The following is a 13,914-nucleotide window of genomic DNA, read 5'->3' as shown; positions in this document are numbered from 1 at the left end:
TCTATCCTCATAGAGCCATAGCCATATAGCCCCTAGCTTCTTCCACTTATAGCCACACAGTACCCAACCTTTTTTTCTTTTGAGCCCCATATTCTTCTAACCATAGCTACCCAGTATTCAACTCTCTTTCTTCCATGGTGATTTTCTTACTTTCATTTTACAAAATGTCTTATCTTTTTTCTCTTACATAGATATAGCCACATAGCCCTCTTTACTCTCGTTACCATTTCAATGGTATCTACATGTCAACAAAGGTGACGTGATTCTATATCTGTTGTCTATGCACACAATATAAAGAATGAATATAGCAAATGGAAAGGAGCATTGTTCATGAAGGATTCATGGGTTTACATGCAATCTTAAGCAATAAGGCCTCATCGAATTCATCATTGTGGTGCATTACAAAATCATTAGAAGCATAGAGGCTTGGGTTTCAACTCGAGAGAGTAGACTTTTTGCATGAATTTAACATGTGTATGGTGTGAATGACTTGAAGCTACCTCCTAGGACTATTCTACAAAAATTTTCCTCGAATTGTAAGTCATTGCTTTAATATTCTTTACTTCTTATATATTTTTTAGGTTTTATTTTTTCTCTCATGCTAGATATTTTCTTGTTGAGGATTAGCCTTTGGAAAGCTTGTCTGGGACATGCAAAGCTCTCCATACGGATGTGGGTGAGACAATGATGATTAGGAAGTCATCGAAATATCTTTTATATAACAAGATTTTTTTCTATAAGTTTATATATATTGTGTCTACATTAGTTGATTTCTATGGTTCTCTTGAATTACTACTTTGTTAACCTCTCCATTCTTTGGAATGGCCCATTTCGAATGAGTGGACATTTCAGACGTTAAAAATGAAGATCATATATGGCATTCATAGCTCGTTGAGCTTCGGTAGGGCTTCAAGACTAGTGGGTCGTTCATAGTTTGTACCAATTTATATTTTTACATATATCTTCAAAAGTACTAATGTGAGAAAAAAGTTCCTCCATGTTCATTTGTAAGGACATAATTGAGGATTTTCTTAATTCCAATTTTAAAGAAGAATGGAATGAGGTGGATGGGGTACACAAAGATGATATATTTTCACTCTAGTGTTACTTTTCATTACTTGATTCTAGATTCCTCATTGTACATGCATTTTGTTACCAACGTTGGATGAAGAAAGCATGCTAATGGATTCCCTTGGAGTCCATTGAAGACACGGGATTAGCATTTGATATTCAAATTCATATACGAAGTGGAATGATTGAGTCAATCACAATGAGCGATTGTTGGAGTCTCCTAAATGTGTAGGAGCATCTTGTCTTGATGGAAAGCATTCGTACGAAGAGCTTTAACTCTTGTATTGGTGGTAGAAAGGTGAGCATATTTAATATTGAATTTTTTTTTTGTTTTGGTTGGGACAATATTTCAAATCTTATTTGGTTTTTTTCATTTCAAATGCGAAAAATAATTGATAAGAATTATATGTTATTCCATGCTTTGCGACAAGTGAGCATTTGTGTATAAAATTATGTATAAAAAATTAATGATGAATAGATCATGAGATTTTATTTTTAAAATTTTATAAATATTTTAGATTCTCTAATATTGTATGTTTTGAATTATTTTGTGATTTAATAAATAATAATTAAAATGCTATTAAAAATTTAATAGTTTTTAAAAACTTTAAGTCCATGGTCTATAAAGACTATTCACTTGGTCTCATTCTCATTTTCTAAATCTCCAACCACTTCTCTCCCAAGCACCCTTGCATTTGCATCCTTCACCCCTTCTTTCATGATGGATCACACTCTTAGTAGCTTCATGCAATTTGTTCAGGGCATGGAATTCATGGAGAGATCATATCTTTACAAGATATTTTGTCCTAATATCAAGCATTATGATTCGATATTGTGGCATGGTCCAAGCCTACAATCCCTATCAAGTACATGAATACATACTTATGAGAATATACAGTTGAGTTTGAGAGATTTTGTTAGAAATCAAGCTCCACCCCTATCTCTTTATGTCTATGTGACTGACCGACACTATCTGGATACTGTTGTACATGTGTGTGACTTGAATAAGTCAGTGTAGACTTGATCCAACCATAGTTACATGATGGTTAGTGTAAAACCTATTGTAGTCTCTTTTTCAGTTAGTAGTCATGTAATGAATAATGAGAAGATAATGAAGATGAGCTGACTGCCATTGTTCCTGGCAAAGGTATGCATTGAAGAGTATGTGCTCATTCTAATGAAGCATTGTTTGTGACTTGTTTGGGAGCTTACCAAGGCTCCATTGAGCATACTTGAGTGGCCAATGAGCATTATAAAGCTCAAATCTATTATAAACACATCCTGTCAGGCTGCATGAACTACGCTTGTATCAACAGACTTCTGCCCTGCGGCTACAAATCTTGACATTGGGATGCTCATTGGGTCATAAAGTTCTTGCCCATAGATATTGGATGGTACTTGAAGTGGTACTTGAAGGTTGTACTATGCTATTGCCTTTGTGTGGGAGCTCATCTATGAGCTGTAATAGTGAATTGCAACCTGAAATTAAGTTTGAACTGCTGTATACTTGAATGGATAGCATGTACTTTGTCATGATTGACACACAAACTCTCTAACATGCTCAAAAAGCATCATTGAAGCATAGGTGTATGCAAGAAGGACATATGCACTTAATCTTGTTCCTTGGAGCTGAAATTTGGAGGTCAAAACATTTAGATTTGGGAGCCTTTTACAAGTGAAAACTGTCACAAGTCTATGAGTAGCAAGCATGGTCTTTGCCTGAAGCAGTACATGACATTCATTGGTCCCAAATGTATGGCTTGGGATATGTCCAGGGAATGTTTGGAGCACTAAGACAAGCATTAAGTACTACTGAAAACTGAAGTCTGGATTTGGAAATTAATGTAGTTACATTGTCTTGGTTGGGTACAAACTGTAAATATGACTTGGCTTCTTGAAGATAGTGTCTATGGTTGTATGTATGGTCATGTATTGACCCCGACACACTGAAGAAAATGTATCAAGTGATTTGAAGGAATTTTGGAGCTGGATAAACTTTGTTTTGCTGAGTATTTATTGACTGCAACCTGCAAGCAAGATATTTGACACTTGTACTTGTGTATGCACTGATCTATGCACGAATGATCATGTATGGAACCCTATATGCACTAGCAGATATCTTGGAGGTTTTGGAGCATGTATGACATGTATACATCTTAATTTTAGCTGTGAATTAGCTGCTGGTCACTGACAGTTTACAGATTTCAGACTGCATGTATGTACCCTAGCAATAAGGTTGCATGATATAGAGTTACAACAACTACATGCTATATGTATTGAACGATGTACCTACGGGTTATGCCACATGTTGGTGGGTGTTTTTCACATGATCATGGGCTGAAATACCTTGGTTTTAACAGTGAATTTGTTGTAGAAAACAGTCATAAATAGTCAAAGACTACAATTGGTCAATGATACTTGTTGGCTTGCAGGTAGACATGCATTAATCAGACATAGTCTGTTACAACATGGCAGATGCACAGGGCACTAACAACATTACCCATATTGTTGGTGAGAAGTTGGATAACAAGAAATTTGCTTTGTGGAAATTCAGAATGAAGATTCTTTTGGTTGGCAGAGGATATTGGGACCTATGTACAGGTGACGAGGCTAAACCTGAAGTGTCTGAGAAGAATCCAACTAATTAACAAAAAAGGGCTCATAAACAATGTATAGAGAGAGCATGCAAAGTGCGGCATTGGTTTTCCTTATGTATATCTGATGCTATGGCAATACAGATCATTGGATGTGATTCCTCGAAGGGTGCTTGGGACATACTCATGAAGAACTATGGAAATGTAACACATGCACGTAAGATTCAGTTGAAACAACAATCCAACATCATGTCCAGGAATGACAGAAGTATCCAGGCTTATAAGATAGAGATAAATACCATAGCGGACCAACTTGCCACTATTGGATCACAAGTATTTGAGGATGATATGATTGCTATCACTTTGAATGGACTTGGCAAGGAATAAAAAGCATTTAATACATCTATTTTGGTTAGATCTGAACCCCCTGACTAGGATGAGTTGCTTGCCTTGCTGTTGCATGTGGAAATAAACCTTGGATTGAACACAAGTTCTAGTATGTCTCAAAGTAGAGACACTGTCCTTTATTCCAGCTAGTGTGCCAGAGGCGGCAGAGGCCGTGGCTCTTTTCGAGGTCGTGGAGACACTTGAAACACCTATGGACTGTAGCATGAGAGTAATTGGCATGGCAAAAATACACAAGGCCAAGGTGGATTTGGCGGCTTTAGAAGCATGGGGAGATCACCCTAAGGCAAAGGTGGTGGATTCTGGCAGTCAAATGATCAGTCCAACAGGGACAAGGACTGTCATTATTGTGGTAGATATGGACACATTGCAAAGGACTGACATAAGAAGCAGATATGAAGGCTAAGGGTAGACAACATGGAAACTATGCATCTTCTAGTGGTGCTCATGATGAGTAGAGTGATAGGTTGTTTGCCATGCAACATGTGTCCAAGAATGCACCTAGGCAGAATAGAGATGAGAGATGGTACATTGACTTTGGGGCTTCTGACCATATGACACCCCATGGAGAGTGGTTTGTTGAGTTGGTTGTAGGTTCACATGGTTATGTTTGTATTGGGGATGACACCCAGCATGACATTCAACACACAAGAGTTGTTCTGTTAATGATGCCTAATGGCAAGAAAAAGAGCCTACATGATGTATTGCATGTACCATCAATAACTAAGAATCTCTTATCAGTGGGACAGATGGCAGAACAAAATTTGCAACTTAGATTCAATAAAGATGGTTACTTTATTGAAGAATATGGTAATGGGTGCAATTTAATTGCTCGAGGCAGAAGGAATGGTAGGATGTTTACATTGGATGCGACCATTCCAAAACTTAAGGCAGCCATGTGTGCACATGATGAGGGTGCTATTCATGATGTTGAGATTTGGCATAAGAGGATTGGCCATGTTAATGTACAAAAGTTGAAATCTATGCAGCAGAAGGAAGTGGTAGTTGGATTGCCCAAATTCAAGTATAATGACTCTAGCCATGTATGTCATGCGTGTCAGTTTGGAAAGCAGGCATGATTTCCATTTATAAGACATGTGAATAATAGCTCGAAACCCTTGCAGTTGATACACTTTGACGTCTGGGGTCTGTCTCATAATGTTTCGTTTGGAGGTGCTGGTAACTATTTATCTTTCATTGATGATTTCAGCAGGTACACTTGGCTCTACATATTGAAACATAAAGATGAAGTGTTTGATGCATTCAGAGATTTCAAGAAACATGCTAAAAATGAGTTGGACTGCTATATCTCGTCTTAGGTCAGATGGAGGCAGAGAATATGTCTCTAAAGAGTTTGACAGATATCTTGCAAAGTACGGGATTAGAAGACAGCTTACTTGTAGCTATACATCACAGCAAAATGGCATAGCAGAGAGGAGAAATAGGGTACTGATGGAGTCAGTTAGAGCTATGCTAAATGAAAAGTGTTTGCCTAATGCTTACTAGGCTAAAGCAGTGGTGGCTCTGCTGTATATGTGCTGAATAGAACCCCTACAGTAGGCATTCATGATGTAACACCTTATGAGAGGCTGTATGGTCATAAGCCTGACATTAGGCACTTAAAGATATCGGGCTACATTGCATACGTGCATATTCCTGATGAAAAGAGGAAGAAATTGGATCCTAAGGTTATCAAGAGCGTGTTTTTGGGTTATACACAGGATAGGAAGGCCTATAAATGCTATGTGCCATCTACTCATGAGACATTGATAAGTAGAGATGTTGTCTTTGACGAGCTGGCTTCATGGTATGGGAATCCAATTGCAGTGGCTACAGATGGATCAACTAGCACAAGTAATGCTAAAAATACCCTTTGCATTTAGCACATCTATGAGTGATCCGATAGGTGATGTGTCATCTACAATAAGTCCTTGGTCAAGATGGTTGGCGGAATTGCACTCCTACGTCCATTGACACGGACATGTGTAAGGGGGAGATTGGATAAGGGAAAAGAAAATATGTTTAAGGATATAATAGGTCCACTTACTGCAGGTTATGAGTTGTCCAGTGATAGCTTGGATAATGAGTTGTGGATTCCTTTTGTTATGACACTTTGTGCAAGGCAAAATCGATATGTATCGCCTCATGAGAGGCAAGCTCAGAGTGAGCCACAGTTGAGGAGGTTAGAAAGGGTCAGAAGACCAATTAACAAGTACACATACACTAGATATTCAGCCTGTCATTAAGCCTATATGACTAAGGTGACATGGTTCAAAGAAACCACTAAGTTTGATGAGGTAGTTGCAGATGAGAACTAGTGTGTTGCCATGGATGAAGAGTATTCAGCTTTGGCTGAAAATGGAACATGGGAATTGGTTCAATTGCTTAAAGGCAAAGTCCCCATTGACTGCAAATGGGTGTACAAGGTTAAATGCAAGTTGGATGGGTCATTGGAACGCTATAATGCTAGGCTGGTCACAAAAGGATATGCACAGCATTATGGCCTTGACTATGAGGAGACTTTCAGCCTTTTAGCTGAAATGGCAACAATCAGAACAATCATTACATTGACAGCAACTAAAGGCTAGAAGTTATGGCAAATGGATTTAATAAATGCCTTTTTGAATGGTGACTTACATAAAGAAGTTTATATGGAGCAACTTGAAGGCTATGCACATTCGGATTTTCCAACACTTGTATGCAAGCTGAAAAAGGTATTATATGGACTAAAACATGTACCTAGAGCTTGGAATGCTCAAATTAACAGTTATTTACAACAGCATGGATTTAGACTGGGTGATACAGATCACATTTTATTTGTGAAGAAGATAGATCATGGCTATGTGTTTTTGGTTGTCTGTGTCGATGATTTAATCATTACTGGAGATTATGAGAGCGGATTGCTGAAATAAAGTCATTGTTGCAGGTTGAATTCAAAGTCAAAGATTTTGGTGAGCTAAAATATTTTCTAGAAATTGAGGTAGTGTCTATGCCTCAAGGCATATGGTTATTGCAGAAGCAATATGCTTATGACATGTTACAGAAGTATGGTATGGTTGAATGTAAGGCTATGAATACACCCCTAGACCAAAATGTCAAGCTGCAGATTGATGTTGGGACTGAGATAGAGAATGTTACCATGTATAGGTGGGCAGCTTGATCTACTTGACTATTATTGACTATTACTCGACCTGACTTGAGCTATGTTGTGGGGCTGATCAGTCAATTCATGTAGAAACCTCACAAACCACATTTAGATGCAGTCATGAGAATTATGAGATATGTAAAGGGTACGACAGATTATGGGTTGTTTTATGCATATCGAAAACCCCTTAACTTGACAGGATACACTGGCACTGGCAGGGGTGGTTGTGCCTATGACAGGAGGTCAACCAGTGGATATGCATTTGGATTGGGTAGTAGCATGATTAGTTGGCAAAGTAAAAAAAAAGCCTACAGTTGCATTGTCTAGTACACAGAAGCTGAGTACAAGGGTGCGGTCTTAGCGGCCTGTGAAGCTATTTGGTTGTTGAAGTTACTGAATGACTTGGGGATACACTTGGATAGCAAAGTGAAGCTACATTGTGATAATACAAGTAGTGTGATGCTTGCAAGAAATCCTGTCTACCATGCAAGATCTAAACATATTGAAGTACATTACCATTTCATCAGAGAAATGGTACTAGCAAAGCAGATTGACTTGATGCATGTGGAGACTCAAGACCAGGTAGCAAATAACTTTACCAAATCACTTGGTAAAGAAAAATTCATCTATTTTAGGTAGCTACTTGGAGTATTGTAGATGGTTTGAGATTGAGGGGGAGTGTTAGAAATCAAGCTCCACCCATATCTCTTTATGTCTATGTGCCGGCACCAGCTAGATACAGCTGCACATGTGTGTGACATTGAATAAGTCAGTGTAGACTTGATCTAACCATATTTACATGATGGTTAGTGTAAAACCTATCGTAGTCTCTTTTTCAATTAGTAGTCATGTAATGAATAATGAAAAGATAATGAAGATGAGTTGAAGCTCATGGTTCCACTCCACTCTCTATCTCTTCCTCTCTTCCAATAGGTTTGGCTAGGAATGAAAAGATAATGAAGATGAGTTGAAGCTCATGGTTCCACTCCACTCTCTATCTCTTCCTCTCTTCCAATAGGTTTGGCTAGGAATGGATGCCATGTAGTCTCTTCAAGTATACATCAATGGCATTTCAAAAATGACTGGGTCCTTTATGTGCAAATCTCGCCCTTGTCTACTTCAAGCATCTCACTTCTCGACAAGCCAAGGAATATGGCTTTAATCACTATGGTAATGACTATCTCATGGATTGCCACTTTCATTTTGTTACTCAATGAAGGTGAGGACCCCCCTACAGTCATAATGGATGTTGAAGAGTATATGGGAGGCTTACTGAAGGATATCCCTAATCCAAGTGGACAATGCCAAAGAAAAAGTAGAGACCGTAGAAGAGGTAAAGGCTCTAGACCTTATAGTCAATAGAGCTATAGTTGTTATAGATAATATCTTAGGAGGTGGCTTACGTGAGCAAGAGGTACCGTCGATGCAGGTTGTCACATTGATAGCATGAGCGAAGTCTTGATCGACGATAAGAATTCATGTTTCTCCATGATATAGAGATTTTTTTTGAAGTGAAGAAGGATTAGACATTGTTGATGTTGGCAATTGCAAATGACTTTTCCCTCATGTTTGATGATCTGCCTATGGAGTATAGCATCCCGAAGTTGGAAGACAAAGACTGTTCACTTATAGCTCTTGGAGATACCGTGGACTCGGTGGAGCATGCCATAGCTACACCTAGGATTTTGAGGCAGTGCATGCCAACTTGGTAGCACGATAGGTACCCTTGGAAGAGCAGCAAGTCCCTCGATCAATGAGTCCAAGTCAAGTGTTGACTTGATCAAACCCTTGGAGGTTGCCGCCACCGATGTCGAATAGGAAGTAAGTGTATCAGTAGCCCATCTAGACACTTTATTTTACTATGTATACTATTTTGAGCTAACTTCATGCCAATGTAGACTGTGCTCGACATCATTTATTTTGCAAGTCACCAAAAATGCTAAGGAGCTTTCGCGAATGATGCCTCCATAGGACACTGTATTAGTCGAATCCCCACTGGTGACATAGCCATTATCCATGCCACCTTTACCCTTGACGGATAGGCTCAGCTCTCTTTCTTGAATGCCCTATCAAAAGTGTTATGTGCATCTACCATCACCTTGAATGCGCACAAGATCATTCTTGTTACAAAAGAGTTGGTGAAGCGTGTTTTTGGTACACGCCTACACAAAAGAATACAAGTTGTGGGGATCAAATACTACAAGCTGTGGGGATTGGAAAAGCCATAGGAGCTAGCCAAGTAGCCATACAGAAGAGCGTCAAGGTAGAGTTGTTGCCATAGGCTAAGAAGAGATGGAAGTAGGCCCATGAGAAAACCAAGGGCCTTAAAATTGTCTAAAACTTGTATTGAGCTTTAAGATTCTAAGTATAGCCTTGAAAAGAAAAACCCTTTGTACTTTGCACTATAATACAAATATATTTTTCTTGCAATCTATCTCTCGAGCATATTGTCTATTTTTTAGTGTTCAACTGTGATAAGATTGAAGTATTTTACGAACCAATGTTACGTGATATTAGTGTTAATATTTTTAGAGTATGATAAATGTGAAAAATATAATTAAAAATTTATCAATTAAAAAAATGTGGTTTGACATGATAGAGTGCTTAGTTTTGGCTCAAAAAACCCAAAAATACCATTAGAAAGATAATCTGAGTAGTGCAAAAAGAATTCCTTGGATGCTATAGCATGCGAAAGGGAATCTTGCCATTGCTCAAATCACCTTTTCGATTGCATTTTTGGGATTTTTGAGCCAAAACTAAGCACTCTAGCACATCAAACCATAAATTTTTTACCACTTAAAAAAAAAAATCCCTATACTTCATCGCTTGTATGATGCATGATAACTTATCATTCGACAAAGTAGAAAGATTAACTAGAATGTTGGCTCAATAATTGATTGCTCGTTCTACTTAATCTTCGAGTTTTCAATTGATGTTGCAAATTTAATCATTACACCGTCATGCGCAAATACAATATGAGACATCCGTGGCATAATAAAAAGCAAATGTTTTTCATTACATGTTGAAGTTCACAAAGTACATTGCATCGCAGTGTGTTACAAAAACTCTAGACCCTTGATAGATCTTACCTCTTTTCCCTCTTATCCATCTAACTTAACTACATATCTCTCAGCATGATGGTCATCTGCTTGGTATGAATCGTATATAGATATGCGTCCCAAAAAAGGGTGACAAGGTACGCTTCTATAGCTTCCTAGATAGCCTCCTCTGCAATCCCTTGCATGTGAAATTAATATTTGGAAGAGTGAAGGATTTCCTTCACTAAGCATGAAAAGGGTACTTTCTTGATCATCAGTAGGTCCACTGGTACTTGCGGATTTCCCTAAGAGCCATTAGATAATAGTTCTTTCTCTACTTTAGCCTTTGCCATGGGACTCGTCCGGATAGACCTCATCGTGGTTGCCATTGTTGTGCTTGTTCTTGGCTTTAAGCTCGGATACCCAAGTTGCTTGACAAGGGTTGTTCTGGAGCAGGGAGGATGGATATTGGAGGAGGAGGAGAAACTTGTCTGCTGGCTCGCTTTGTTTTTAGCTTGGGGTGTCGCATGGAGCCCTCATTGCCTCTTGAGTGCCCCTCAATTGCATATCCACTATCATTGGGCCATTCTATCCTATCTTGTGGCCTATTGATGTTGTCAATGTCGCCCTCATTATCATTTTTTTCACCTTCCTCATCCATAGAGGCATCACCCTCATTGTTCTCAAGCTTGATGTTGTTAGGTTCCACATCCTTGCTTGTTTCTTGCTCTTCAGAAGTCTTCTTCCTTGCGAGCTCTTTTCAAAGTCTCCAAGGGCAACTGAAGAAGGGTCTTCAGGCCTTTCAATGGACGCAGGGGAGAGGGGTAAAGAATATGGAGATGCAAGGTTGTGCTACTATTGGAGTCATCCCATGGACTGAAATTGGGGATCTCTTTGCCTCACCATGGTAGAAAAGTGAAAAATTGTCCTTGGCCTTGGCTTGGAAGTGAATGTTATCATGTAGTTCGCTTGGTGTGATCCATGAGGTTGATTAGAAGAGAAGACAATAATAGAAGTATGAAATAGGAAATAATCTAAAAAAGCTTTATTTATATGAAACCTAATATTAGGATTTAAGATGGATTCACACGCGGTTTTGCATACATGTCCATTTTGACCATTTCCTTTGGCTTATCATGTGCCATGTGAAGGGAGGTGAGCCCTAAAGTGGTAGCACAAGCAGGAGCAAGAGTTATGGTGGTGGGAGTAGGAGCAAGAGAGAGAGAGACTCCAAATGTGGGAGCTCCAATAGTCACAATATGTGATCGGACTTCCCTTTTTTCAAATGTCAGTGAAAGAATAAAGAATGAAGTGATAATGAGGTGGGTGCTCGCCGCTTGTAGTGTGCATGTGTGGATATTGTCAGTGTAGTAATACACGGTGGCTAGGCAGAGGTGCCTTTACCCCTAACAACCTCCCATTTTTAATGGCGAATTTGCCTCAATTTGCAGGGAAAAAAAGAAAAAAGTACAAGTGTACATTGGTACAACAAGATGAGGAAAGACATCATCTCATCCTACGCTCATCATCTTTCTAAGGAAGGCAAAACGCTCCATTGAGAGACTTTTCATGAGCAATTCTGCAGGATTCTGGGCAGTCGAGATCTTAGCAAGATCAATGGTCTTGTCCTTAATGACCTCACGAATGAAGTGATACTGCACCTCAATGAGTTTTGTCTTTGCATGGAAGATCGGGATGCTTGGCTAATTGGATAGCACTCAGAGAACTGAATGCAGTGTAGGGATAACACATGTCATTGTTAATGGTATTTTGGGATGATAGCAAAAGTGCAAGTATCGGATACCATTTTTTGGTGGATTATTATTTTATGGAGCTTCAGTGTATTATTTTGGGCACTTATGTATTATTTTGTACTCATGGACATCATCATATTATCAGTGATGTATTATTCTATGAGAGCTGGGTTCACTCCTGTGCAGATTGTATATACCACCCATAGTTGTATTTGTCACACCTGCAAGTGTTGCATGGGTTCACATATGGATTTGTGATTACATTAGCATAGGCTTGGTCTATTTAGGCTAAGGTTGAAGCATGCTTCAAGGATTGACTAGCCTAGAGTCCACTAAGTGGGCAAGATGCCCAAGAGAGGGTGCAAGCCCTAATTCATAGTTGTGAAAACCCTAAACGCAAAATGGGCACAAACCCTAAATGCAAAACACAAAAGGGGCACAAACCCTAAGTTCAAAACGCAAAACCTAACACTAACCCTAATTCTTGGTCTATATAAGGGTGGGAGATCTCACTTGTATTAACCCTTTTGGTACATCCATGCTGCGGAAGCTCTATTAGTGTGACTACTCAAGCTTTCTATTCTATCTTTCAATTCTATCATCTTCCTTCCATTGTGTTGAGAGTGATTGAGAGGGAGAGAGTTAGAGGTGTGTTGAGTGAGGAATTGAGGGAAGGTGAAGCTCTTTGCCATCGTTTTTCTTTTCTCATCGTCTCTACTAGCTCTTTGACTCATTGGTGTGATTGGTGGTGGATGCGAAGGAGCGACGACATTGGATTGTATTGATCGTGGTCATGAAACTATCTTCAAGCCTTCAAAAGGTAAGTTAGATGTATTCACTACAACTCGAAGCTAGTCTTGTGTTCTTGCTTTATTGGGTTGGAGAGAAGGATGCTTGGTTAATTAGAGTGAAGTGTTGAGAGACAAAGTGAGAGATTGTCACCGAAGTGAGTTGCAGCTTCTAAAACAATAGAAGTCCACTGTCCAAAGTCTTGATTGTTGGTGTGTTTGGCTCAACATTTTTCTTCCATTGTTGAGACCTAGGACAGTGCAATTGCTGAGGTTCTCACACTCCTATTGTGTGGCAAAATAGGAGGCTTGTACATGGGCGTGGATGGGATCAATGGGGTTCTGATTGTGCGCATTTGTGGCTTGCATTTCAAAACCCATGTGGCTAGGTTAGGAAGACGGAATCGGAAGGAACTCGTTCATTGGATTGAAATTGTGAAGATAGACATTGTTAGGGTAGGAAAAAAACACAAAACACAAACTTAAAAAAAAAACACATAAAAAATCAAATCTTAAATCTCAAACACAAAACACAGAACTCAAACCCTTCTTGCTTGGACAACCTGTGTGGCAACATTGTGAATGATGGTTTATTTTGCTTGCCGTGAGATTAGTCACACACATACGAGTTCACTTGCACACATACGAGCTCACTCACACACATAGGAGTTCACTAACACACATAGATCACTCACACACATTATTTCACTTGCACATATAGATCACTCACACACATTAGTTCACTTGTACACATAGGAGTTCACTCACACACGTAGATCACTCGCACACATAAGAGATCACTCGTACCCATAAGAGTTCACTCCCACACAAAGAGTTCACTCAAACACTCCTCCACACACATGGACAATACTCCTCCAAACACACACAATTCCATATATACACTTGTCTACCCTCGCACAACCTCCATTCCTTCTCATTGTATCTAGGTGAATCTAGACGTCTTATTTTGTCTACCTTTGCACAATTGCCTCTAGGAGTCTTGTCTTTGCCTCTTGCATTAGGTTGGCCTTGATATTTTTCCATCTTTGTCATGAAAGTGTGGCTTTGTGGAATTTCTTGCACAAGTGCACTTTGAAATTTGAAGGGAAGTAAGCCTAA

The sequence above is a fragment of the Lygodium microphyllum genome, chromosome 28 (assembly GCF_053477565.2).
Source record: "Lygodium microphyllum isolate KBCC chromosome 28, Lygodium_microphyllum_v1.1.10, whole genome shotgun sequence".
Taxonomy (NCBI): Eukaryota; Viridiplantae; Streptophyta; class Polypodiopsida; order Schizaeales; family Lygodiaceae; genus Lygodium; species Lygodium microphyllum.
This window is presented reverse-complemented; position numbering follows the sequence as displayed.